The sequence below is a fragment of the Lepidothrix coronata genome, unplaced genomic scaffold (genome assembly GCF_001604755.1).
Source record: "Lepidothrix coronata isolate B3197 unplaced genomic scaffold, Lepidothrix_coronata-1.0 Scaffold12, whole genome shotgun sequence".
NCBI classification, from domain to species: domain Eukaryota; kingdom Metazoa; phylum Chordata; class Aves; order Passeriformes; family Pipridae; genus Lepidothrix; species Lepidothrix coronata.
Window position 1 is genome coordinate 4,562,572 of NW_016690192.1, and position 23,693 is coordinate 4,586,264.

A 23,693-nucleotide genomic window follows, 5' to 3' on the forward strand; every position below is an offset into this window, starting at 1 on the left:
CGGGAGGTTGTAAGAGCACTTAGAGATCCCTGGAATACCTACATTTAAAGAAAAGCCCAAAATCCCAAATCTTGGGATTAAAGCCATTAAAAACAAAAGCAGAAGCTAATTAGATACCTAGTATGATTATTTCTTCTTGCAAAAAATTTCTTTAACCCAACCACTTGAACTAATCCATCTGCATATTAAATGGATTATTACTTTAAAGGGGGAGAGGTTTATTCTCACTCCTGGTAGTAAATGGTGAGTTATTTTGCAGTGCAGCAGTATCTGTTTTACATGCATGACATAAGCTAACTGAGAGCACATTGGACAGCAGCTGCATTACCATTAACCAGCATTTACTTCATCAGAAGAATAACAAATGCCACAGCATTTCTTTCAACATATTCTCCCATCCTACAGCTATCCCAATAACCTCCCAGGAAATGAGGAGGTCAAGGGAACAGCCAAAGTTGACAATGCTGAATCTCCAAACTACTATTATTAAATGTGGCAATTTGGAAACTGAGAGTTGCTGATACAAGGATGATGGGCCAGATAGACCAAAGGTGACTGTAAGGCCACAGAGTACTTGAGCAGGACCATCAGCAGGGTAAAAAAGCAAAGAGAGTAAACACTGGTCTAAGGCTCTACACCAATGGTATGTTTACAGAGACAGAGAAATGGGTAATGTTTCAAGTAAAATAAATCTATAAAACAAAAGGCGAAGTAAAATGAAATGTTGCATCACACACATCCTCTAACTCATAAATACAGATGCTGGAATCACAGAAGGCTGCTGGGCTGAGTCATTTCACAGTCTCTTGGGAGAGAAAATTGCTGTACAGAGCACTGGGGCTTCACACAGAACCTTATAAATCAGGACTCCTAAGAAAGGTGTAAACATTTTACAAAACCCACAGTTGTAAGTGGAAAGATGTGACTTTTTCAAGAAAGAACCCTGCTGCAAGAATTTTCCAGAAGCACATGACCATAACATACAAGCGGTTTTCCTGGGAACTTCTGTACACAGCAGCTCCTGGTGACAGCACTCCAGGGTGGCATTTTGGGTAGGCACTACTTAGTGCTTTCAATGATTCCTGACAACGTTTTGATTCACCCAAGAGGACACGCATTCCTAAAGGTCAGCAACACTGCTCTGCTATGGACAAAGCAGGAAGGGGATTAGCAGCTCCCTTTCACATTGTGTCAGCTCGTCAATAAAGATTTCCCAGCCACTGATTTTCTCCTTGGTTGTCAATTGTGGCAATGTACCACGGCAATTTTACGTGAGCACAAACAAGTAAAATATGTCTAACGCTCCATCGACAGCTCGCAGTCCACTGCATAGCCCATCCAGCTTCCCCCTTCTGCAAATCCTCAGAGCTACTGGAAAGCAGAATAGGATTTATTGAAGCAGGACCAGAAGCCCCCAGATGGCAGGAGATTGCAATAGTCATAAGAACAAAATAACACAGCTAAGTAAAAATAAAGCTTACACAGCTACTGCTAAACTTACCAACACCCTCCCAGGCTTGAGCCAAAAGAAGGAAGGACTGTTCAGCATCAATCCAATTGGAATGGAAATCCTGAAAAACTCAGAGCAAGGGCCCTCTTCGCATACAGTACCCATTTCATGTATATTCCCAGAGGGAACAGGGTAACGTGAGCTCAGCGTATTCTGAATTTCAGGACCTTTTCAGAAATCCAAGTGATCTGTTCAGACAGAGTAGAGGTTCAGCTGTGCTCTACCTCTCATCTAGAATAATGAAAAATAAAAAAATGCTGAATATCCCAAGCAAGTCTAGATCTTCAGGTTAACACAGAAACTTTGCTCCTACAGAGTCAATAGCTTCTACTGACCTGCAGAAGGAAAATTGTCAGAGGAGGGGAAAAGGTTTCCAGGTAGGGTCACCAAAGTTATGTTTTAATTGGGATATAGGATAGTTCGTGTTGGAAGGGACCTTAGAAGGTCATGCAGTCCAGCATCCCACTCAGAGTAGGGTCAGTTTTGAAAGCTTTGTATGCAGCAATTCCAGCTCCTACTCCTCCTAGACAGAAAAAAAATCCATCAGCCAGAACCCCCTTTCCCAGCCCACATCTAGGAGAGGCTGCTGAGGTACCCTCTGATCAGGGTGCTTTACTGTCAGCCAGGGAGTGTCTTCTCCCTGTTCCAGCACCTCAGGAAAATCTCTTTTCCCAGTTACAACATTATTGGTCAAACTTGCAGGCGCCTCTGAACAGAGACATTGGAGCTCCCTGGCTTTGGGATCACCATGGATGCCCCTGTGATATAGGTCACTGACCTGCTCCTACAAGGTAGATCCTGGCTCAAGCCCTGACCATGAGCTTTTGATGTTTTTGAGGACAGTACAGTGACAGTTTCACTATTTCAGATTCTCCAGATATAACCCAGAAAATTCACTCCTCAAGTCTCTTTAAAAAGAAGGGCAAGATTCACCACTGGAGATACAGTCATGTCTGTACTTCTGTAACAGCAGAGAGACACTGGAGTACATCCTAAAATACAGTGCTATCAGTTCCCGTTCCTTTCCATGGAAAGGGACTGGGGTTTTACATCCTGGCACAATAGATTGCTTAAAAAACTGCTGACTTCTCTAATCTCCAGAGGAAAGGCAATTTGCCCTTCTCAGTGTTCGGTAAACCCCTTTGTTTAAGTAAATATTAAAAAAAAAAAAAAGACTTCCCAAATAAAATTTCACTCTCTTCTCCCCCCACCTGTACCTTCCATCCTGTATTTACAGCACAGAAACATGTCATGCAAGACACAGGAAAGCAGTTATTGGTCTGAGGCAGGGATCTGCATTTTGAGTGGTACAATCTTTTCAAATTTGTAATTGTGCCTAAATAAATTCTGTTATCACAACAGTCAGTTCTGGGACAGGAATGGGAGGAGGTTCCAAGTCTGGGAATTTGGATGAGTATTTTCTGCTTCTCACACACAGCAAAGAAATTCTAAACTCTTCAGTGCCAACGGTGTGTCAGCACTAGAAGACTGAAATTCTGGAATCTTCAAGGACAGAAAAGTTGTTCTGGTCCCAGTCCTGCTCTGGAGATCTGATATCAGGATATGACAGCTGCTAACCTGCATGGCTGTTATTCAGATCTTTCAGAGTTTTCACATATTCCCATACCTGGTACCACTGTGAGTACTAACACAGCATATCTGAGCTTACATCTGCTCCTTATTCAGCCTATTATTGCCTTTAACTAAGTGAAAGGCAGAAATGAGATGTCACCTAACGTGGATTCTCCTACACTTCTTCCCTTGTAGCATTATCGAGGATTCACACGTATTCAAACCCAGAAGAAATGTGCTTGCTTTAGTAGATCTGACATCCTGATAAGAGATGAAACACTTCACACATCAGCCACAATGTTACATTGTGCCGAGTTCAAGAGAATATCCAGGAGATAATTCCATCTGCAGATTTTGAAATCTCAGGTCAAAACAACATACCCTAATATCTCTTATCATTGTCATTTGAGAATGGTAAAACAAAAACCAAAATACCAAACCCCACAGCCAAATCTACAGTACTGATGCAAACCCAACCCACGTAGGTCTTCTTTCCCTTGCACGCTTCCTGACCTTCAGGGTCCCATTCAAGGAGCTTTGTTTAACCACCACCTTGCACTGCTGCCCTTCTCCCACAGAGCATCTCTGTTGATACCATTCATTCTACTGAGAGTGATTTCACTATTTCAAACATGTATTTCCTTATCCTAACACATTATCAGAGCCAATCAACATGCAAAATATGGGTGAATCCAACACTTGAAAGTGCAAGTGGTTTTTTATTTTGTTTCATGGATTTCTAGCTCAGTTAACACACACAAGTCCCTCTTTCTCAGCCTGATGCTCACCTGCAAGCCAACAGCAATAACTGAACTCTAAGCTGGGGGCCCTGCATTTTGGGGCAGCTATTTGAGAGTAGCCCAAGATGGATTTAAGTGGGCTAAGTGTCCATTAGCAGACAGATTAGGTGCACTCCTGGAGTGTCTCTTCTGACTTGGTTTCATACTTAAAAAAATCCACTTTGTGCACTCCAAGAACCACAGTGCAGTGAATGAGAGATTACCTTAAAAGCTTAGCACTGACCTGAATTAAAGCATCAGGGTAAATACCCACCTGACAAGCAGAATTTCTTTTCTGTATCCAAGTGCTGTTTTGACCTGATTTACAGCACTACATAATACAACCCCAGCAGTTCCAGTTCCCTAATGTTAGTCACTATTCCCTAATGAAAGAAATATTACATTAGATAGTTGATGAAATGAGGTTGACAGGTAAGCAAGAAGAAAAGGATGAAATCAACTTACAAAATCAAAATCTTAGGGGCCATAAATTACTTTTACTACAATACATAATATTAAAAAAGAAAGAAAATCAACATTTGAAACAAGTTTTCAAAGTCATAAAACTTCCATTTTTTAAAAAACTTTACACTGGCTTTTAAGTCAGTTTTAAAGAAATTAGTGCTTCAATGACAGCTGTGATCAAAGCTTCTCTCTCTGCAGTCAGGAAATAAGGTTGCTGCAGCTTCCCTGATGACAGATGTGTTTCTAGTGCTTCCATACTCTCTTCCAACCTATTGCCTACAAAACTGATTTATAACCATTCTAGAATGGCTTTAATATCTGTCTTTGGGGTTTGTTTAGTTATTTAGCATTCAAAATTTCATTTTATTTCTATGCATTAATAATCCTGTAGCGGTGCTTCTTTAGCACCTTTCAGACATGGTTTGCAATGTAATTTACAGATACAAAGTCTCATTACTGCCCGTGAGGTCTTGCTCTGCCAGAACATCCCACCCTCTCCCTTTGCTTGGATTGCATGGAGCAGTAATTCATTTGAGCTGATGCTAGATGAACCTGGAAGAAACCAGTGAGGCCTTGAAACCAGAAAGATTTGTGCATACAGAGATACACATGCAGCAAACAAATTATTGGAAACAGGGAAGAAAACAGTCCCGACCATTTATTTCTGTGATTTCTTGAATATTTAAGAACAATTCTATGAAGATCTTAAGAATAAGCTCTAATCACAGAATCATAGAGTATCCTGAGTTGGAAGGGACCCACAAGGATCATTGAAGTCCAGCTCCTGCTCCTGCTCAGGGCAGCCCCAAGAATCACATGATGTGCCTGAGAGCATTGTCCAAACTCCTCTTGAGCTCTGGCAGGCAGGATGCAAGCAAAAAGCAGAGTTGTCCAAGGACTATCCAAGGCCTGTACAAGGCACTGTGATGTCGTGTGGGTGAGGAGATACAGACTGGGAAGTGTACAATTCCAGCATGGAAAGACACACAGCATTCACTGAGCACAGTGCATGCAATATAAATGAAGGCTGCACGCAAGCTTTGCAAATAAAATATTCAACCACTTAGGGAGATAAGAAATAGGTGGATGCATAAGAGGATTATGCTGTACAAAGAAGAACTCTAGCTGGAACTGTTTGGGGGTTAAACTCCTTTCCATCTGCTTGATCCCAAGTCCCTGGGGTTATGTTTGCTCTCTATCAAAGACTTGAATAAAGGTTTGTTAAGCCAGTTTCGAGCTGAGCTGAATCTCTGCACGAGTCTAAGCAAGTTTAGACTTGCTTAGTGCTCCCCACTATTAGTCCTTGGACAAACAACAGCTCCCAGAAGAGCCAGCAGTGACCAGCAGGACTGAGCAGCCCATGAGAGAGGCACCCCTGGAAGAGCTGGTGTTGCCAAGCGCTCGGTGTTTCGGCCATTCAATAAACACATGTTTTAGAAGTAAAATTCAACCTGGAGTTAGATTCTATTTGCTATAAGTATAAAACCTCCCAAAGTTTCCATTAATCTGTAAGTTTTCATTCAATCTATATGTATTTTTAATAAATGATAACTGTGGCACTGACATAACTGAGCAGACACATTTTTAGCTGCAGATGTTAAAAATAAGAACATTTAAAATAAACAGCTCCTGTTTCCACTGCCCACAAAGAAACCATGAAAACATCTGCAGAAGTCTTGACTATCAAAGGCACAGCAAAGGAAATGCCAGATTTTGTTCAGGTGTAGAGGCAGGCATTCATAAATCTAATTTAAATGTGTATGTAATTTCAATAAGCAAAAAGAAAATGATCCTGACAATAGTGGCGTTATTGGATTGTATTTACAACACAAATATGTGCATTTTATGAACAGCAAGCAATTTGCTTTTGTGTGGAGATCTAAATTTGTCTATTAGATTTATACTGGGGAGGTCACAGATTAAAAAACCTTGAGACACAGAGGACTGTTAATACAGTTGTACAGCATCTAGAAATCAGGAATTTTACCAGCTTTCAGGGTTTGGTTTCTGTGTTTTTTTTCCCCCAAAACAATGTTCAAATATTTCAACAATATAAGGAAGACTCTGCCAAAAACACAGTAAAATGTATTATGGCTGGAAATTACAAATACTGTATAGACTAATAACCAAGGGGTATTGAGAGACCTGATTTTAATATAACTGCCTGGATAAAGCAAATGTCACCTTAAAATGGCAAAGTAGAGAGGAAAATACCCAGCCTGTCTGCATGGCTGTTCAGACAGCTGTAATTCTTCCCAAGGTACAGCCTGAGCTCACTTTATCACTCTCCTCAGTTTCCAGGTGTGCCAAAGCAGGGATGTATGAGGAAGAAAAGGTCTCATTTTATAAAGCACAGAGAGCTGGGCGGGGATTGTTCAGCCAAGGCATTAGCAAGGCAGCCACAGCCAGAGCTGGATTCCAGGGAATGGAGGGAGAACCAGGGTTAGACTGAAGAAACCCCAAGGGCCCAGAAGAAACTGAGAGCACAAGCAGTGGTCTGTTGATGCCGTGTCCCACAGGGCTTGTTAGGGAGTGAGGACCAAACTCCCACTAGCTCCAGCTTTCTGTCTCACTTCATATCACCAGTTATGCTTCCTTCCTATCCATTATGTCGATCCTTTGGGTGGCAGAGCCAGGGATCCATCCTCCTTCCCCGCTCAGATTGGCAGGGGGAGCCATGAATCTCGGCATCTCATAATTAATACCCGCTTCATCCAGAATCAGCTAAATCAGAGTCTCAGAACACGCTGTGAGAGTCAGCACAAGGTGCATGACAAATCACAGGGCCCTCTTTCTCATGTGGAATTACTACCCAAATGTGAATGCAGAACACAGACAACCTTATCACATAATTCCTGTTGCTTATCCACTCAGCTAACACTTCATGAAGTGAAAGAAAAGAACATTAAAATCAAGGCACGCTTTAGCAGTAGACACTTTGTGCTGATTTCCTCCCACGAATACATTTTTAACTGGATTTTCCCCTCGATTTAAGATGATACCTTGCAATGATTTAAGATAAGCAGAGGGATGCTCAGTGCTCACATACCTCCTATAGTCAGTTTAGGCTCTATTATTGATACATCTTATTTTATAGGTATTTTACCTCTGTTGTCAAGCATGTACCTTATAACTGATCAGGTGGCTGGTTTAAGACCAGGAGTACAAAAAAACACTTTAAGCTCTTGCACACAGAGAAAATGCTGGAGCATCTCATCTGATGGCAACGTGCTCTGAGGCCATGGCAGGGTTAATGAGGCTTGTGCTGGGGTACAGCTACATGAACAAACTGCTGCAGGCTAAGGCAGTGCAGCAGGACAGGGAATGAGCTGCTCCACAGCTCTTCCCTTGGGGTAAAGCTCGTCCCCATCTCTCCCTGTAGTAATTCGTTCTTGTAGCCAGAATCCCAGGAATATGCTGGCATGTGCAACAAGGCAAGCTTATTGAAAGGGGCAGATGTTAAGGATACTTGGAAAGGTTAAGAATCCCAGCATGCCTGAAAAGGGAAGGGAAATACACTGGTTAGGATTTTAGTTAGGGAGATGAACGCTTGGGCCCCTCTGAAGCCAGAGTTGTACCCCCAGATTGTTACTGGTGTTTGTGTGAACCCTGGCTGCAGCTGGGAAACACTGTGGCAGGGAAGTGATAGAGTGAGAGAAGAAAACAAATTGCTGGGATCTGGAGGCAATCCTTCACAGAGTGACAAGAGTAGGATCAGACCCTCTGAGATTCACCTCCGGATCTCAGCAGGAGCTGTTAAAGCAGATGGAGAGTGCAAGAGGAGATGTCTTCTCTTACAGCAGGATTTACTCCTTCTTTGGGGAAAAGTAGCAAATCACACAGAAATATTGCTCAGGTTGGACCTGGCCCACAAGCTGTGAGTCCAGATACACTACATAAAGTATATGTGCACACACAGCTGCTATCAGGAGCAAAACACTCAAAGTGTAGCAAAGTACCAAGCACAAGAACTTGCCATAAAGGAAAACAGTGCAAAGGTTGCCAAACAGAAAACAAGGGAGAGACAACACCTTGATTCCTGCCACATTACCCTGTGGCACAGCTCAGCAGGGACCAGGGATGAGCCAGAATGGAGCCCTGGACATCAGGTCTCTGCAGGGAGGCCCCTGGTCAGGGCAATCAGGAGCTGTTTGTGCCCTTGGGCCCTGACACACTGATGATGGTCAATCAAACATTTCCCTCTGCCTTTCTATGAGGAAGAGTTGAGCACCATCTCACTGAAGCACTGGGAGAAAGAAGCTGAAGTTTTTAAGATTTCTAAAACTTTTTCAAGAACGATGGTGACATACAAGTGCAATTAGCATAAATTCCACTCATCTAAGTACACATTTTAATTAAAATAATTTAAAAAACCCTTGAAAATAATTTTTTCCTGAGGTCAATCAACATAACAGCTCTTCATCCTGACCCTACTGAGTCTGGCATATTCTGTATACTCTGTTTGCAGTCCCATTGACTTTAACACTACTACTGCTAGAAGAAATTATTGTAAAGGCAGTGCAGCTCTGTCACTTTGCAGTGCTGGAAAAGAGATCAGGTGCATCTTCCTCACTGCACAGTGAATAATAAATTGAGCTCTATGCTCTAAGCAGTCATCAGAAATATGGCAGAGTGATGTCCATCCCTCTGTGCTCATTCCAGCCTCTAAGCCAACTCCTTTGTTGTACCAGATCCCTTCCCATCTTATTGGTCACCTGGGCTGATCCCCAGTGAGAGTCTCTGCACAGCTGTGCCACTGTCTGTACTCAAACACCAAGAGGGGCAAGGTCAAGTGGAAAGGTTAAGGGCTGCTTAACCCTCACCTGATGCTGAGGGAAAGCTCCCTGGAGCTGTGGCCTGGCTTGCTGTGTTTTGCGTGTTGGCCTTGCTTCCTCCAACTAAAGTAAAAAATGGCCTTTAATCCTAAAGAGGATCAGCAAAACAAAAACCCACCATTAACCATAGGTGTCCATTCCCTACTTGATTTTATATTGTTAATCTGTTAATTAAACTGGGTAGTTAAATTTCTTAGGTAATGTATTCTGCAGGTTTTACTCCACTACTGCACATATTTACATGATGTTAGAGTGGGGCTTCCCAGGAGGTGTTACTGTGGCAGCAAGTGCTAGCAGTGCTCTTTATTTTCAAAAGAAAGAAAAAGAACCTAACACAAAAATAATACTCTTTCTTTACAGGCTGAGCTTCAGTAATGAAATTAGGACTCCTAACACAGAGCTATAAAGAGTGACAAATCTCTCTTGCAATTCTTAATTTGCGTTAACCCCTTGACTCGAGCGGGTCTGGAGCTCCTGACATGAAGTGCAAATGCATTTAGCATTAAACACACACTAAATGCATTAGGATGATGCAATGCTAATGGAGGCATTCAGGGCCTGTCACACAGGGTGAGGATTTGCTTCAGCTGGGTGTTTGCTGCGAGTGAGGCAGCGCTTCAGCATCAAAGCCTTGTCAGAAACTTTAATGATCTTCATTTGGAGAGATTGCATGGCATTATCGTGCATTTCATTTCATTGTTTTTTCTCCCACTTTTACCTGCTGAAGCCTGGAGTTTGAAAGGGTGCTCTAATTAACTTCTTATCACTGGCTCATTGATACTGAATTTATGAGGAACAAAACTTTTTTTTTGCTACATCTCCGAAGAGATAGTTTTTGCATTTAGAATACAGCTTGAATATTGAAATACTGAATAATGAATACAACCTTAAGCACAGAGAGAGAAGAGAGTTCTGTAGTCAGTCTGCCTCCTTTGGTATTGGAGTTCTTGGTAAAATATTACTCCTATGATATATTATGAAGTGCACTGTCAAGCAAAGGCATGGTAACCTTTTTAATACCCAGTGATACAACTGCATTTTGCAGCATGCAACATGCTTATGTAAATAAACCTCTAAGTATTGTTATTTCAATTAATAGATCTCTATATTATCACATATATCATCATATCAAACAAAGACCCTAGAATATTCAGGCTAAGTAAATTAATATTACATACAAACCTACATACAGCAACACACACAGCCCACAGTAACATGAGTTTGGACCCCTGCTCACAGACTGTACTGGAAATTGTGTGTGACTAGAAAAGGGACAGGTTGTCCTTATATATTGGGGTGGGGAAGTCACTCCCAAGGTCTGACTGGCTCCTGCCAGTCTCATCCTCTCCACTGTTGGGTTATTTATCAGCATCACTATGGAAAAGCATAATGCTCTGGAGGGTTTGTGTTTGCTTTTTAACTTCAGACAATTAGTCACCTAAGTTGTTAAGAATTAAGCACAAATTATCCTGGTAGCCAGAGAACATGTTCAATATTGTCCTCTGGACTTCAGGTTACAAGAGCAATAGAGATTTCAGTGCAGACAGAAGCTGACACCTGATTTGGAGCTGCCATGCAAACAGATTAGGCAAATGTCTGTGGGAGCAAAATCCAGGGCACAGCAAATGCTCTGCCTGTGACATATTCCAAGGTTTGCCCAGAGCAGCAGCAGCTGAGAGCTGACAGTGGATGGCATCTGTATTTCCAGAACAACCCCCCAAATGTTTCTTGTTATTCACAGCTGACAAAGCATCACTAAGACATGCTGCTTTTGATTTCTACCTGTCAGGCTACATTCCAGCCTCTGTGATGCATCCACCTGGAAAACTCAGAGAGACAATTTTACGATGGGAGAAATAAGACAGCAACTGAATCTTTGCAAATGAGAAAGCACAGGGACTAGTGTGTGTTGTTTCCTCCCGACAGCCTTCCCCATAAGCCATCCACCGGCAATGCCTGGAGTAACCTGACTCCTCACTTTCTTCCACAAAATGCTGTTTATGGTGAAATGCATTTCCAGATTTAAATGCTCAATAATTCAGCATGAAAAGACTGTGACAAACTTGAAGAGAAAAACACAGAGCTGGACTTGCATGGTACCACTCACTGCCTTTGCTTCCCCATCATCCCTCAGCCCACAGGCTGGACCAGGGAAGTCCACGGAAAGCAAACGAAGCTGCAGCCAGAAGGAGCAGATAAAGACAGGCAGTGAAATAATTGGTGAGACAACTCTACCCCACACCAAGCAAACTCAGAATAGGGGAGAGATGTTTTCTTTTCCTTAGACAAACCAGAGTATCAGGAGGAAGAAGATGTCAGTCTTTCTTATATTCTCTGGTAGAAAAGTCCCTGCTGTGTGAAATCCCTGTTTGTCTGCTTTATCCCTGGCCCCAACCAAAATATATGTATTTTGACAGACACTGGCTGGGGCAGGGAGCATCTCACATACAGCACTTAGCACAACAGAGCTCTGCTCTTGGTTGGCTCTTCAGAACAACCACAAACACAATCAGTAATAATAATTCCCACTTAAGTTACTGGAGGTATTTTTAGGCTAATGTCCAGCTTAAAAGCATAATTCATTCACAACAATGAATAGAGCCAGCAGAGCATCAGTAATAATCCTCTCACACTACAGAAAGCACCCTGGGATGTTGGAATGGCACGGTGGTGATCACTCCTGCCCATTCCCAACTGCGAGCTGCAATCTGTGTGAGGGATCTCAACATCCAAAACTGCTGTTCAGTACAGGCAGGGGTAGAAAATGGATGCTTTACACTACTGAATTTAAAACTAGAAAGCCAACCTTTGGAAATGGTTAAAAAAATATGAAAGAAAAACCCCCCACCTGCTCATTTCATACCATGTAAAAGAGTAACTCTGCAAACTCCATGAGTCAGTGTTTCATCAAGTAATCTGAATATGGAAGCAGGAGCTCTGTGAAAAGTGCAAATCCTTCAGTAATAATCCCCTTCACACTCTCTCACCCCTATTTTCCCTTTCATTAGCAGGCAGAGTGTTTCCCATTTTCTTGTTGCTTCTATACCTGCTTTGGTTTCCTCCAGGAATTTCCAATGTCTGCCTATGGAGCAGCTCCACTGTTCCCCAGGTTCACGGCCTCCACTGCATTTCTGCAAGACAACTGCAAATACTGGGTGTGCAGGCAAAGGAGGCTCCATAGTTAAAGAACCACTAAGGTTTACTCCAAATAGGCATAACTATAACACAAATTACTCCTGCTTCCCTCCTCAGGCACCTCCCCTTTGGGTGCTTCCCTCAAAATGACTTGTGCTGCAGCACAACTGTATTTCACATGTGTTGGAGAAACATAAAACACTAATGGAGCCACTGCAGCTGGAGAAGGCTGTTGTTCTCTCCCAGTCACAGGTGCTTTCTACCTGCTCCCTTTTGAAATTCTGTCTCTAAATAATTCATATTTTTTATGATGGACTCTTCACTCAGCCAGAAAAATCCAGAAATTTATAGATTAATGGCTAAATCCAGCCTCAGGTAAGTGGGTTTTAGGAATGGGGTGGCACAGTGAGATAAATTACATGTGATGATGAGGTCTGAGGAGTGGGACATGTGCTAATAGAGCACCAGGTAACCACGGGAAACACCCTGCACCCGGTGTAGCCCATGGATCTGCAAAAACAGTAGAATAAGATAAAATATACTTCCCTCCTTGTGTTTGTAGTGCTTAAAAATTCACACTGCATTATTCCACCACACACATTAGCAGTTTGTAATTATTTTTTTTAGAATGAGCTTCATCTGCATTAATTTCCTTTTGTCTTCACTTTACCCTGGGACCCAAAAGCAGGACAGGAGTAGGAGGTCATTACAAAGTGCAGAGCTCTGAGGATGCTGTGAGGGAAGGGACCAGAAGGATAATAGGATGCAGGTCTGGTCACCAGACTGGCAAATGAGGTGGCAACTCCAGCAGCACTCAGACACAAGCTGAAAATGCCCTGCGGCACTAAGAAATTCTGCAGACACCACGAGAAAAGGCAGGAGGGATGTGCAGCTACAGCAGTTTGCTCTCCTGCTTTTCCAGGGGCAGGAGGGAGCCTGTGCCCTGCCTTGACAAACCCTCACCCCACAAGTGAGGCAAATCCCAGCAATCAAGAGTAGCTGATCTATAACAATTCTGGGCCAGAAACATTTCTGCCAGGAAGAAATTTGACAAAAAAGCAAATAGCAAAGCTGCCTGCATAAAGGGGCTTTGGTGGCAGGTCACCCATGCCAGAAAATAACTGGAAAACCCTCGTTACTTGATTTGCATCGTTTACATAGGTCAACATCACTCATTTTCATATTGGCATCAAACTACTGAATCTGGGACTTCTGTTAATGGCATCTCCTTGGACATGACACATAAAATGTCCTGCCTGCAAAGCAGCAACAATAGACAACACAGTCAATCAAACATCTTCTAAGAGTAATGAAGAGCTTTTGAAAAATGTCATGTAAGCCAGTGACTGATTAAACTTCATGAGGAAAAGGAACATGGGCTGCTTTGGCTAATCACTGTTCCATCTCTCTGTCCAAACCCCAAGCCTTCTTTGGGCCAATGAAGATATATCTGAACATATACCTGAAATTAAAGTGATCTAATGCATACCAGTAATTGCTTCCCCTCCCTTTCAGCAAGAAACTATAGATTAACTTGTTAATTCAAAATGTAGCACATTGAACAGTCTTCCCCCTGCAAGGATGGTTCTGGAAAGCTCAGAAATAAACTAGGACAACATTTGTTATTAAACCTGTAAGATTTTCTAAAGTAAATAAGAATCTGTGCAGGTGCTCCACGGCTCTGCTTTAAGTTCCTAAAGGCTGTGGGCTGAATTTGATGAGGTCAATTCAACAATACAGACATTCTGAGCTGGTTTTTTCTCAAAAAAACAAAGAGATATGCATCAGGAAGGGAAAATTTACAAAACCATGTGGATTCACAGACACACAATAAAAAAGCAAATGCAAAAAGATAACAGACCAAGATGCTATCAGAACTTAATCCTGGTTTCCCTGTGTCTGCATTCCTCCCTCAATACATTACAGACCACTCCCATGATCTTATTTTTTCAAGACCTAAGAAATGGAATGGGAAGAAGGTAATTTAGATCCCTGCACCTGACAGTTCCTGCAGAGGTGACTCATAGAATAAGAGCATCCCTATGCTAGAAAGTTGTGTTGGCTGAGAAAGAAACATCATTAAAAATCTTCACTTCCACAGGCAACAACTGGAGTCCATACCACTGTCTGTACCTCAGTTGTGCCACCATACAGGAAACAGCTCCCAGAGGAGACCAGATACTGCTGAAGGCAGATGTCAGGGCAGACCTGAAGGGAAGAGCCTTCCCTCACACGTTGTTGCAGTTCATCATTCCCATTCATCAACTCTTTGGGGAGGTATCCACCCATCTCTGTAGTTATCCTTATAATTTGCAGGAATTTATCATTTCCAGAACAGAATAAGAGATAATTGCTTTCTGCTATAAACCAAAGTGAGCTGATGACTTGAGCCACATCAGTAACGTGAGGATTAACAAACCCCATTTCAAACGGGGTAACAACTGCTCCCCTCTCCACTGCTCAGGGCATTTATCCCTCCACCTGCACACCTGTGCTCAGAATTCTCTAGGCACAAATTTAGCTCCTTTCTGCCCTTTGTGTTGGAAAAGGCAAGCAGGAAGAAACAGCCTGGACTTCTTCCATGCATAATCAAAAAAACCCAAGAAGAGCACTGGCATTTTCTGGTTTTGTGTCTGAACTTGCAACTGTTCTCTATACCAGATAGGACTGAAATCAGCATTTACAAGAGAAAATTGAAAAGGTTAAGTGTGTGGCTCTCACTGGGATATGAGCTGTCTGCTGCTTGTGAAGGAAAGAGGGTTATCTGACTGCTGGTACCATTGTAAATTTAATCCAGACATAATGTAGTCAGGCTTTGGTTGTTCAATTAAGAGCCTATTTTGCATTTAAAGAATACCCACTATTTGCTTTACAAATTTGTCCTTTCTCAGAGCATATATAACATTTTTGAGACATAAAACAAGATGCATGAGAGTCTTGTGCAAAGACTTGGTTTTTTCTCATAACTGATTCAAATTAACACCATGTTCTTTTTCTCCTCCTACCTTCATGTTTCAAGTAAAAACATGTCAAAGAATGTCAGCCCAAACCTTCTCCTTCTCTGTTCACCTCTTCTTCTGCTCCTGAATACAAGGTCCAGAAGTCCCTGTTAAATCTCATTTTCTTGATTATCTTCTTGATTTATATGGAATTTATATCTACACAAGGGATATTTAAGCCCAGCACTGCTCACCACATCCTTCCCACCAGGGATGCAGGAAACAGATGATTTTCTTTCTCTCTGCAGCAGTGACTTACCATGGCCTTCCTTAAAATTACTGTTTTGAAAATCTCATTCCAGGCTCCGTGGGTCTCCACAGCTTTAGGGATCATGGCTAATCCAGTGATCTCCACAACAGGGCACACCTGCATGGTTTGAGGAGGCACCAGCATTACCTCTGAATCTTTTGAAACTACCTCTAACTACCTCAGGCTTTAGCAAGGTCATCAGCAAATTTTGGGATTCTTCAGTTCAGAATTTGGAAAGCAAAACCTGATCAAATCCATCCTAGTCAGGTGCTGCTAACAGAATTGTCCCAGAGGAAATGTGAAGAATGTTGCCTCTATTTCCTTTCAGTCAAGGAGAGGATTCAAACATAACTGGCTATTATATCTTGTACTCTCTGAGCTGGATGGTTTAGAATTATACCAATTTGGGGCTGGAGTTTGGGGGTTTTTTTCTTTTTTTGTGGTTTATTTTTTTGTTTGGTTGGTTTTGGTTTTGTCGTTTGATTTGTTGGTTTTTGAGATTTTTTTCCACAGAGATTCAAATGCTTGTTTAGAGCAAAACTAATTTAAAGTTAATAGAAAGATGGTGTTCAGTTAAAGACAGTGGTAGTTAAACAGTGTTCAATTAACCTGAATTGGAGCCTGTGGGACATTGAGAGCAGAGCTTAGAAAAGCTCGGCAAGAAGTTTAGTGTTGACTTCATACACAAATACATGAGCTAAAACAGCAGCACAATAGTGACTGATTAGTATTTACATTTTAGGGGCAAAGACAAAGAGTGGCTGGAAGCAATCTCATCTCTCTAGTTTGAAACTGTTAAATGCCTCATCAAGGGTTTCTGCCTCTCCTCCCAGCATCAGCCAGTGAGGGAGACTAAATGGATCATTGATTTGTATCCATATTGAGAATTGGCCCAGGATGTGAAGGAAACATCTCCCCACCTTATCTGCACAAGAATATAAGTGAATTTCAAGCCCTGCTTGGTAACCACATACACTGAGACAAAACTTAATTTTCCACCCTCCTTTTTCATATATCTTGATTTTCTCCCCCATTTGTCTCTGGAAATTTCTGAATTCATCTCTTCAGCTTTATGAATCAGACCTTAGAGGGCAAGGAGATGAAACCTTGATGATCTGAATTAACCTCTTTGATACTGCAGCTGCTGCTAGAAATTAGAACAGACCTTATCTCTAGAGTTGCCACTGATCTTGTAACATTTGCTTAAAATTTTAAAAAATTATTCCTAATAATAGTAGAATCCAATTAATAATTAATTTATAAATTCATTGCAAACAGGGAGATGCCAGGGAAATGGTTAAGCAGATCAGTGTTGGCCACACAAGCTGGAACATTCTTACAATTTCTCCACGAATATCTGAAAATGAACATTTTCTCTGCACCTTCTCCCTGAAATGTCCTGAGGGTTCCTAATTGATTGATAAGCCAGTGCCACTTTTCTTTCCAAATAGGCAAGATTACTTACCTCAAAATTTAGGAAGTGTAAAATTGTAGGCTACACTATTATGAATATACTTCTCTTTCTTTGCTTTAATATCTCACTCCTCCTGCCCTCATCTCTTGCTCTTTTGTGGGTAATAGCAATCAGATATCCAAAAAAACTGTTCTAAGCCCTTTCCTTTGTCTTGTGCATCCCCTCTTCCCCCCCCAGTTTAACACTCTGCACTTGGAGCAGAATTCTCCTCCAGCTACAAATTCTAATATGCCTTGATCTTTCCATTTTTACATCTGATCCCAACTGGAAACAAAAGCAATTTTACAAATAATAGGAAAGCCTGAGGTTTGGTGTGGAAAAGCTGAAATAGGCATTGGGTGATGTGATCTTTCTGTGATGCAAATAATGTCCTGCATTAAATGTGTAACCAAAAATAAAGCTCCCTGAGGTGTATTTGCTAGTTCAGACAAGAAGAGGCATCTTTAGCATAAAAATACAGAGCATAGATTGAAATATTTCTCTGTCTCAAAGTAGCATAGATTGAAATATTTTTCTGTCTCAAAATAACCAGGGATATAATTAATGTGGTTCTTGGGCTCAATTTTGTTTTTCTAAAAAATTCAACTTTCTGTTATTTGCATTGAAAATATTGTCACATTGGGGTGTTTGCCCAAAGGTACCACTGTGTACTATCAACCATAAAATGCAACTGGGAGAAAGAGTAAACCTTTTAAATGTCTGAAACATTCAAATTTCAGAAAGTCATGGTAAAAACTGAAAATCAAGGCCGATCCTCCTCTCATCTGGTTTGCATCTAATAATGCAGATGTCCAGAATTAGCATGAGAGCTTGTAAAAGTTGGGCTGAAATTCACAAAATTTTGTTAAATTTTAATAGAGATAATTCATTAAGTGATTTAGGGGAAAGGCAGGTTTAATAAATAATTATTAATAAATATATCTAAGAATAATATCAATAAATAAATATGTTTAATAAATAAATATGTTTGGGTGTTTATCCTACTCGAAGGCCAACATTACTAGATTTGACGGGTACAGCTGAATCATTTGAAGTTACAACACTTGGTGGACTGAAGAACAAAAGAGAACTAGTTGGCTGCATTGTCATGACTACTTTGATTCTTCAGGCAAGACTTGAGGAAAGCTAAAACACACACAGAGGACTTCCAGCATCTTTCAGATGAGTCAGTCAAGGCCTCTGGAATCTCAGTCTGTAACTATTGCCCAGGGCTGAGGATCACTGTAGCCTGTTACCCGTATGAGATCTGAGAGAACTTACCAGCCTGTCAGATTTGGCTGAAATTAGTTGAGGCCTTCAACAGAAAGGCCAATAGGTTCTGCATACAGACAGATAGGTACAACATGCCTCATTTTCCAAGAGCACTAGATTGAAAATTAAAGTCTCTGGCCTTTCTGATTGCAATCAGCTCTAGGAAAGAATCAGGACTTGGAAAAATAGTCTACAAAAAGACTACAAAATAGTCTACAAAACAACAGCTCAGAAGCAGGACATGTCAGTCAACTCGTCCAGAGTCTAACCCAGACCATTTAAATTCCAACACATTTGAGTGTTTAATCTTCAAATAATAAAGAAGGGTGTGAATCCTTCTTCTGTGCAGTTCAGTCTGAGTGGATCTGGTGCAAGAGCAGCCCGTCAGTCCAAAAGGACACACACCCAAAACAGTCTCTGACAGTCCCACACTCGCCCCCATCAAGGCAGAATCAGCAGGAGGAGACCAGTGAGTCCCAGCACAACAATCAGTCATAGTTTGGCTCTTGTGAGCAGCTGAGCTGTAACTTACCTGGGCAAGGGTTGTCTGCGGACAGGAAATTTTGCTGATCGACTCAGGGATCATGAAGGGAACTATATGCATGTGTTTAACTTCAATTTTGCAAAACCTTTTACAATTTATATGCTGGGGAGTTTTTAAAAGAGGGTTACTGACTGTAGCCATAAGTGATGCTGCATTACTAACTCATATATTTATGTTAGATGGGTGCAATGTTCACCCCATCAGGGCAGATTGTGTATTCTGCAGCACGGCAAGAAAGAGGCTTTTATCTTAACCATGTTACTTACACAAAATCAGTGTCATCAAAGACAATGTATAGATCACAAGGTGGATAAATATTATTAAAACTGCTTTTAAAGAAAACTAGAGTGTGGGTAATGGAATCTAAATTAAACTGCTTGTTTCTGGATAAATATTGGTAAATGTAGAGAAGACTTCTATCATTTTTGCCTTAGGAGAGAGAGCCATTACAAAGCTGATGGAACTCCTGACACCATCTCTGGATGCCTGGTGCTGGCTGTGCCAGGGAAATGATTCTAGGAGAGAATGAGCACTGAGCTGAGCAAGTACTGACAGTTCCTGTACTCCAGCAGTCAGACTTCAGAGTTAAAAGAAACCCTCTCCTTAAATCACTTGGTTTTCTTTGATGCATATTCACCACTCAGAATACCTGTCTTATCATCTGCCTCTCACCAAAGGATATCCTGCCATTTCCTCATTAAAATATAGTAGAAATGTGAATGAGTAAACTCAGTTAATATATGGTCAACCCATTTTTTCAAAAAGGTCCCTAGATTCTGATATTGCATCAGTTTAGTTCAGGTATGGGTCACATGCATGGAACTGGGCTGTGGATCTTTATTTTAATTCAGATGTAGTGAACATCCTTTGCTGAAAGAAACTCCTGCAACATGTCAGCAGGAGACAATGTATTCAGCTCCATAATTATGTACTTGGGTACAATCACATGGCATTATATACAAAATCACCACACTGCTGAAAAAAAAGCCTGAAATGCTAATTAGTTCACAAATTAACATTGATTTGATTTAATGTTGAATAAGGGTTTGCAGCTTATACTTATGAGAGAAGTTCACTTTCAGACATGCTCAGACTCCCGTGTTTTCAATAACACTGTGCTGCCTGTGCCAGGTGCACGGTGGGTTCATTATCTGTGTATAAAGAGGGATGACTTACTCAAAATAAAATCAAGCACAGAGACTCCAGCACAATGTCATCCAGCAGTACAACATCCTTTGGGACTAAGCTACCAAGTAAAAGCAGAGCGTAACAATCATCTGTCTTTGTGCTGCATCATGTTGGGGAAAGGTGAGCAGATCACATTTCTAGTGTAGTGCCCTTTCCTGTCACTGATGTCAGGATTGACAGGTGAAAATCAAAATAATAATGCATATTCTAATAACATTTTGTACTCCTAAGGCACCCTCATGGAAATAACTCAGCTTTCAAAGAGCACTGATGATCTCAGTCCCCAGCCACTCCTATGCTGGCAGGGAAATCACACCCTCCCTGTTCTGTCCTAATTCTGTTCATTCAAGGGGTGTTTTGACATTGACTGAAACACAGTGATGGTTTCACTCAGGGAAAATGAAGCACAGGGGAGTTCAAAGGAGGATTTTTAACAGGAGCTGTTCGAGATGGGACAGAGAATACGAACATTAAAACTGGCTGCTCCAGTGTGTGATCAGAGGCAATGCTGCTGATTGCAGTCCTGGAGCTCTGCACCCAGCCATGCACAGAGGGCTGCTCAGCTCAGTACAGGGCTGTGAGAGGAATTAATGGGGCTGGAAGCTGCCAGTCCTTCAGTCCTGCTAGTCCCAAAAGCCAGAGTGCCCCTCTGGATCCAGCACACACAGCACTGAAAGGGAGGCCAGGCAGGCTGTGCATGGTTCACTGAGGGGGTGACCACTGTTTGACAAGGGGAACATTCTGAGCCAGGAAGGGGCAAGACATCACAAGTGCCACTTTCCATCACTGGGGAAGCAAAGTCCTTCCATGTGCTGCTTACTACAACTGCTCTGGCTGCTTGCAAGGAAAATGCTGCCGAAGGGAGCAAAGCTGCTTTCTTTGGCCTGGGGAAGCCAAAACAATGTGGTGTGGAGATAAAAGTAAAACCAGACTAGTCAATTGAATCCTTCATTCTGTGAAGGGTATGACAGGAGTCAAAGATGCCACAGCTGAAGGGGAAGCAGAAGATGGAGGCTGACTGACAGAGCTGGGCAAAAAGGCATCAACTGGTATGAAAAGTTCCAACTTCAATACAACTGGAGTTAGAGGGAATACTCCTTTAGGACTCCTTGGTACAGGTGTGAGAAACTAATGTATTTATCTTCCAGATCAAGGAATGGCCACAGTTGTAGGGAAGCAAATGAACAACAACTTGAATGATCAGTTTCTAAAATTCCAGGAGCTTCTTATCTTTTTCTCTCTAGGCTTGTGTTGATATTTGCATCACCTCCGTTTGTACAGCTTGTAAGCAGGAACACCTCTAAACCTATCCCAAAACATTCTGGTCCATTTCCAAAGCTACAACCCTCACCAAAACAGCCCATGGACAGAATTTTTGCCAAACACCAGGGAATGGGGAGCTAGAACAGGCCCATGTCTCAGAGGAACGAGCACAGGGTAAGCAATACACTAAAGCCCATCACAGAGAAGGGACACTGCCTTCCCTTCTCAGCACTACAGAGAGGACCCACAGATCCCAGAGGATCAATAGGAAGCTTTCTAATAACTATGGTGTTCACCCAAGCTTTAGAGCCCTGCTCTCCTGACAGACTGAAAGGTTTTAGTGAGCATGGCTTGACTGTACATTCCATAGTCTGGGCACAGAGGGCAGGGATCATCCATGGACCAGAAAGCTGCATCCCTTCTATTTCTTATCCATGTAGGTGCTCCCTCCACAAGACAGAAGCCCAGTGGAAAATTTGAGATTATGCTGACAAATAAAAGAAAGCAAATATCAGATTTATATGGATATGTAACGAAATTATTTGGCTTACACCTGAAAGTAAATCTAAACAAAAGTATCATGGTTTCAAATCCTACTTGAAAACAAGTTTCCTTGTTTCTTTATGCTAACTTGACACTTATTAAGAAAGCATGGACTGGGTATTAAACTATAGGCAGTACAACAGAGCAAATGTTAAAATCAGGACAAAAGAATCAGGGATAAATTTAGTTTTGCTGGGATGAAAATCTAGATGAAAAATAAATCTGACATTTCTGCTATTCACAGCTGAGGAATAATTGTATTAAATAATTTCACAGTTTTCTGGTTCACTGAGTGCATATTTTCTGATAACTCCCCAAGAAGGAAAGTATTTTGTATCCAGTAACTTACAGCAGTGCATTGCTTCACTTGAGCAGCACTTGACCTGCAATAACTTACTCTGTTAGAGTTCATATTTTCACCCTGCTTGGTTTGATCTCTTCTGCATTTGCTTGACCCAGTAAGCTATTCAGCTCACACATACCATACTGCACAGAATGTAATTGTTGAGTGTCACAAATTAATACCTACAAGAGGCCATCCCCAAATACATAAAAGAGGGGAAGTCATTATTAGAAAGGTTAATCTTCTCAACTGCTGCTATCAGTTTGACTAGATAAACTCAGGACCTCTTTTTGTTTCTTTATGCAAAATGTCAGCTTCTGTAGACTGTTGCCCTCTATGCCCCACACTAAACATGCTACAATTGCATTATCATAAAGCATTATGTAAAATAAAGTGAGATTAACTTTCAATTATTTGGGTCAAAATTTATTCCAAATTGAAACCCATTCCCCTGCAGCAAGTCAGGTCAAAGAATAAAAGCTCTCAACAGCGGGATTTAAGACCTTGTGCTAACCCATGGTGGCTTCACAATTAGTGCCCAGCACCCATGGCTGTGATCTTAATGCATGCATAACCTCTTACCCTGGGATAATTTCATATATTCCTCCCATTTTCAGCAAAAAGCAGCTCCGTGCCAATGGCAGGAACTGGAAGGCATCTGATTTTCTCAGTCACTACGCACTAAATATAATTGCTAATGCAGGAGTAGCTGTTGCATTAATAAACCAAATCAACCGACTCCAGAAAGCTCTTCCCTCTCTTCCCTGCTAACCCCACTGCAATGAGTCATTCCTTGAGGAGTGATCTACAGTTGTATTTTCTGCTAATAGACTCAGGACTTCAAGAGCTGTTATTTACTGGATGGTCACTGGAGATTTAAAAGTGAAGTAACCTTGGCTTGGTTCTGTATGGTAGATTTACATCCAACAAAACAATATACTCACCAACCACTGGGGAGGATTTTCAATCTAGAATAGCAAACTTGACATCAAAATATATATACATGTGGCACAGAGCAAACATGCACGATCCCAGTCACTTCACTGGCACGGAAATCCAGCAGTGTGAATTGCCACAGCTCTCCTCCTGGAGATAAGGGAGTGACAAGGAGCTGGCAGCAGCCTGTGCCAGAGTTATCTATGGAAGCAGCCATGAGAAGTGGAATGTGCTTTATTCTGTGAACTGTGCTGTCAGCCCAGCCTGGGACCAAATCCTGCTCAGCTCCTCTCTGAAGGCAGAGGAGCTGGACACTGGCAGCTCCCAGAACAGCTCATGCACCTGAAACCACCTCACTGCCTCCTCTGCAGAGACAGGAACTGCGGGGGACGCGGGGATCATGATGCAGGTGGGCTGGGGGAAAGGGGATGTTTTCCTCTGGAAAATGCTTAACTGAATACAGGTCTCCCCACACAAGTGCTACAGCTTTTCTGGAGAGCCCATGAACTAGGGAGTGGGAAGAGGGAAAAGATATTTTAATGTGCTTGGCCTTTCATCCCTTTCAAAAGCCCTGGGACATACTGCCCTCTGGTCTGAATTTAACGT